Source organism: Myotis brandtii, unplaced genomic scaffold (genome assembly GCF_000412655.1).
Source record: "Myotis brandtii unplaced genomic scaffold, ASM41265v1 scaffold150, whole genome shotgun sequence".
Lineage (NCBI taxonomy): Eukaryota > Metazoa > Chordata > Mammalia > Chiroptera > Vespertilionidae > Myotis > Myotis brandtii.
In genome coordinates, this window is record NW_005355411.1 from 18,036 (window position 1) to 23,901 (window position 5,866).

The 5,866-nt window shown below is 40.7% G+C and overlaps 2 pseudogenes; one reads left to right on the plus strand and one right to left on the minus strand.

The window, feature by feature from the left end:
- Nucleotides 1-329: 329 nt before the first annotated feature.
- Nucleotides 330-5,866, minus strand: part of LOC102256961 — a 44,724-nt pseudogene continuing 39,187 nt past the window's right edge.
- On the plus strand, nt 4,110-4,687 carry LOC106725261 (annotated as a pseudogene).

Here is a 5,866-nt window from a genome sequence, read left to right on the forward strand (position 1 = left end):
CTCCCAAACTCTAACAGTGTTCCTTTTTTCTAAGTTCAGTGCATGAAAATGAGGGAAATGACATTATAGAGGCAAAATAATATTTCCTTCTCTTATAAACTAACCAATAGAGCCAAAAGAACACCCAAAATTAAAGAAGTTCTAGGAAAAAGCCTTCATTATCTTGCAAAGAAAGAGACCTGAGTTTGGCAGTCTTAGTTCAATGATGACTTAGGAACTCCAAAAATTCATCACTGGCATCTGATGAATGGGAGTGTGTCCCTAACAATGGCAGCTTTTCTCCAACATTATGTTTACTGGGGCAAACAGGAATTAGTCCTATGTGGGAATTCATGACAGGGAAACAAGGTAGAACTACTAAGGGCTTAGGTATTTCTAAATTACTTCAACAAATGAGACAACAGAGTTAGCATCCCTGGGCACAGAGGGATCGCGATTGATGTCATCTGTAGGGTCCTTATAGGTGGTTCAGGTGAAATACCTTCAGCAACAGAAATATGCAGTGACATACACAAGGAAACACTTCTATGTTGGAAAGTGTAATATAGACACATATGGTCCAAGAGAAATACTAACAAACAGAACAATAAAAATAGTTGGGGGATACTACATAATGGAGGTAATTAAAAAGTATGAGATGTAATTCAGACTGAGACTTCACATATTTTCTTACACAATTGTTAAATCCTAACTGAGAAACGACATTTCCTACACATCCAAAAAAAAATTTTACATTTCGACTCCTTTGGGCAGAGCAGATTTACAAATATGTCTAGAGATATCTCACATTAATTACACTCATAACGGTTTCCTCCAGTGTGAACACTTTGATGATATTGAAGACTATTGCTAGTTGTAAACGATTTCCCACATTCACTCCATTTATAAGATTTCTCTCCTCAATGAAATCTCCGATTACCAGGATGGTGAGTGGTAGTGGTAAAAGAATTTCCACATTCACTGCATTCATAAGGTTTTTCTCCAGTGTGAACCCTCTGATGACTACGAAGGTTAGAGTTATTGGTAAAAATTTTACCACATTCACTGCATTGATAAGGCTTTTCTCCTGTATGAACTCTCTTATGATGATAAACGTGAGTTAGTTGTAAAAGATTTTCCACATGCACTGCATTTGTAAGTCCTTTCTCTAGTATGAACTCTGTGATGATTATGAAGGATTGAGTTACTTGTAAAAGATTTTCCATTTTCACTGGAAAATCTTTCCAGTGAAAGATTTTATAAGGCCATTCTTCAGTGTGAACACTCCAATGTAAATGAAGTTCAGTCCTAGTTTTAAAAGACTTCTAACATTCACTGCATTGATAAGGCTTTTCCCCCTGTGTAAACGCTCTGAGGATATTGAAGACCACTGCGACTTTTAAAATACTTTCATATTCACAACATTTATAAAGATTTTCCCCAGCCGAAGCCGGTTTGGCTCAGTGGATGGAGCGTCGGCTTGCGGACTGGAAGGTCCCAGGTTCGATTCCGGTCAGGGGCATGTGCCTGGGTTGCGGGCACATCCCCGGTCGGAGATGTGCAGGAGGCGGCTGATTGATGTTTCTCTCTCATCGATGTTTCTGGCTCTCTATCCCTCTCCCTTCCTCTCTGTAAAAAATCAATAAAATATATTTAAAAAAAAAAAAAGATTTTCCCCAGTATGAAATCTCTGAGGACAATGAAGTTCAGAGCTAGTGAAAAGACTTCCCACATTCATTGCAGAGATAAGGTCTTTCTCCAGTGTGCAATCACTGATGATATTGCAGACCATTGCTACTTTTAAGAGATTTTCCACATTCACTGCATTTATAAGGCTTTTCTCCTGCATGTACTCTCAAATGGCAATGAAGTTCAGAGCTAGTGATAAAAGTCTTCCCACATTAACTACAAAGATGAGGTCTTTCTGGAGCATGCACTCTCTGATGACATTGCAGACCACGGCTAAATTTAAAAGATTTCCCACATTCCCTGCATTTATAAGGCTCCTCTCCAGTGTGAATTCTCTGATGATATTGTAGTCTAGCCCTAGCAGTAAAAGATTTTCCACAGTCACTGCATTTATAAGGTTTTTCTCCAGTGTGAACTCTCTGATGATATTGGAGACCACTGGGACCTCTAAAAGTTTTTCCACATTGCCTGCACTGATAAGGCTTTTCTCCTGTGTGAATTCTCTGATGTCTATGAAGGCCGGAGTTAGCTGTAAAAGATTTTCCACATTCATTGCATTTATAAGGTTTCTCTCCGGTGTGAAATCTCTTATGATATAGGAGACCACTGGAAGCTGTAAAAGTTTTTCCACATTCAATGCATTGATAAGGCTTTTCTCCTTTGTGAACTCTCTCATGATATTGGAGACCACTGAGACCTGTAAAAGATTTTCCACATGCACTGCATTGATAAGGCTTTTCACCAGTGTGAACTCTCCGATGTCTACCAAGGCAGGTGCTGCTGGTAAAAGCTTTCTCACACTCACTGCATTTATAAGGCTTTTCTCCAGTATGAACTCTCTGATGTATGTGAAGGAGGGCCTTAGTGGTAAAAGATTTTCCACATTCACCACAGTTATAAGGCTTTTCTCCGGTGTGAACACTCTGGTGAATATGAAGGTTGGTCTTACTGGTGAAAGATTTCCCACATTCAGAGCACACAAAACATCGACTTCTAACACCCTTTTCCTGAAGAAACATGTGGGGGTAACTAATGTCTTTCTTACATTCTTTTCTGGTGTAACAAATTTCTGTCTTTTGAAACATCATCCCAGCTGCTGAAAAAGCATTTGGACTGTCCCTGGTCTGAGTAGCCTTTAAGTGGAGATGTCCTGATTCGGTAAGGACACCCTGCCCAACGTCCCTGTATGTGAAACGATTCTGGGACACATTTAAATTGCAGCTGTTTGCAAGTGAGATCCTGTCCACACCTGTAATCAAAGTGTTCTCTTTCATTTGCTGCTGGTGAAATTTTACACTGAAGTAAAACCGTTTTGCACATGCCCCACACCTCAACAGTATCTGCCCGTAATGTGATCCCTGCAGCTCCATCTCTTTGAAAATATTTCCCAAGACTAGCCCACAACTCTCACAGGGGTGGTTCTTCTGGGAAGACAAGGCTACGTTGGGATTCCTTGCCTGTGACAATCCTACAGAAACCTTCTGCTCGGTTGGTGTCTCCACATTCTCTGCTCCACAGCAGCAACCTGTATAAAAGGAAATGCTGGTGAGGTACATGTTGACCTTATGAAAACAGAATACCTTCACCACAAATGTTTATCTGTCATAACGAGGCATGATTGCATAGAAAGATTTTCAAGATGAGTGAGTTAGACAGTGAGGAAATTGCTATTATAAATAACCTGGCCCCAAAAGTCAGTCGATGATGGAAATCTCACCAAGAGAGGGACAGAAGCATAGGAGTAGATACAAAGAAGAGAGGATGGCTCTACCCCTTGTTTTTGCACAAATGTCTTCCTTTAGGACCTCACATTCTGACCATGTCAGTCTGTGTGGAATAATTGCAAGCTCCTCAAAGCCATAAAAATTAATTGTATTAGATCACAGGATATACAACTTCAATATAATAACACGTGTGCTCTCCAAGGTGCTGCAGGCATGGAACAATGTTGGCTTGCAGTAAAGAAAGACCTGTGAAAGAGGCAGAGGTGCAAAGTCCAGAGAGGTTAAGGTTATCCATGAGCTGGGAATCTAAGTAGAAATGATCACAATTAAAACTGAATAGTTGGCAAAGTATCAACAATAAGCACAACGAAGCGTAATTGTGTGAGAAATGGGCAACTCTAACAAAACACTGGGTTTCTAGCTATGAATATTAAAAAGGCCTGGCATGAATTTCTCCCCAATGACCCTTCCCTAAAGAAAGACCCCCGCAGGGTCCACTGTGTCATTCAAAAAGTCATGTTTCTTCTGTGATGCACAAATGATTCTTCTGCATTAGAGGCACTGCTTGGGATAAATGATGTAAAGAACAAGGAGGGTCAATACTGTGGTAGAACAACAAAGGACAAATGAGATCACAGTCAAAAGAAAAATGTGCTTTCGGCTTTCGGCTCTTAGGAGGCTCAGGTGCAACTTTCTTCGCTCGTCCCGAATCCGGGTTCATCCGGCACCAGCTGCCTCTGCCATGCCACCGAAGTTCGACCCCAACGAAATCAAAGTCGTCTACCTGCGGTGCACCGGCGGGAAGTGGGCGCCACGTCGGCCCTGGCCCCCAAGATCGGCCCCCTGGGCCTGTCTCCAAAAAAGGTTGGTGATGACATCGCCAAAGCAACCGATGATTGGAAGGGTCTGCGGATTACAGTGAAACTGACCATTCAGAACAGACAGGCCCAGATCGAAGTAGTGCCTTCTGCCTCTGCCCTGATCATCAAAGCCCTCAAAGAACCGCCAAGAGACAGAAAGAAGCAAAAAAACATTAAGCACAGTGGAAATATCACTTTTGATGAGATTGTCAGCAGCATTTGACAGATGCGTCACCGATCTTTAGCTAGAGAACTCTCTGGAACCATTAAAGAGATCCTGGGGACTGCCCAGTGTGTGGGGTGCAATGTTGACGGTCGCCACCCTCATGACATCATAGATGATATCAACAGTGGTGCAGTGGAATGTCCGGCTAGTTAAGAACCACAAAGGAAAATGTTTCAATTAAAGATCATTTGAAAAGCAAAAAAAAAAAAGAAAAAGAAAAATGGGAGGGATATCAGCAAGATGGCAGGATCAGAGATATAAGCATCTGCCCCCATCCCAGTGTAAGTAGACAGCTTGCCATGAACATAAACCCCATAGGAAATGGAAATAAGAGTACAATGAAGACAAAAGTATTACAGAAACAAATAAAGGAGAACTGTACAGAAAGAATGACTGGAAAGACTGGGTGAACAACTATATTTGAAGATACCTACAGTCAAAAACAAGGGTCAGAGTTACCTCCAAAAGCCACTGTGCTTCTCCTATCATTGACCCTAGTGGCCTGTTCTACAACAAAATGTGGGTTCCATTTCCAGTAAGCTTTTGTAGAGAAGGTAGCCAATTGATGTTTCTCCCTCACTCTGATGTTTCTCTCTCTCTCTCTCTCTCTCTCTCTCTCTCTCTCTCTCCCCATCTCTCTCCCTCTCTATCTGAAAGCAATAATAAATAAATAACAATTTGAAGGTAACCAAACCCAAAACTGAACTCAAAACAATATAGTGACAAAGTAAATAAAAAGAAAACCTATAGCCCAGCCGGGTGTCGCTCAGCGGTAGAGCGTCGATCTAGAAACCAAAGGTCACCGGTTCGATTCCAAGTAAGGGCATATGCCCCAGTTTCGGGCTTGATCCCCAGTGGGGGACGTGCAGAAGGCAGCCAATCAATGATTCTCTCTCATCATTGATGTTTCTATCTCTCTCCCTCTCCCTTCCTCTCTGAAATCAATAAAAATATTAAAAAAAAGACAACCTATAAAAATCATGTATAAAATTCAGAAAATACAATTCTAAGAGGAAATTTTATAGGGAAAAATGCCTACATTATAAAAAAGAGATCTCAAAAAACCTAACCTTCCATCTCAGGAATCTATAAACAAAACAAAGAAATGACGCAAGAAATATTTGAACAAGCATCAATAAAAGGGAGATAAGACAAAATAAAATACCTAACAAGTACTTTTCTCAAATACAAAAATTGGTACACCTTGATCTAGACTAAAGAAAAACAAACAAACAAATAAAAACAAGCCTCAACGAAATAAAAAAAAAAAAAAAAAATGAAACCTAAGAGGTTACACCTGACACAATGAACCGCAAGTTCATTAGAGAGGTTGATGTTACTAAACAAGAATACTGAACTTACAAGCAACCGACTCCTCTGACCTCCAG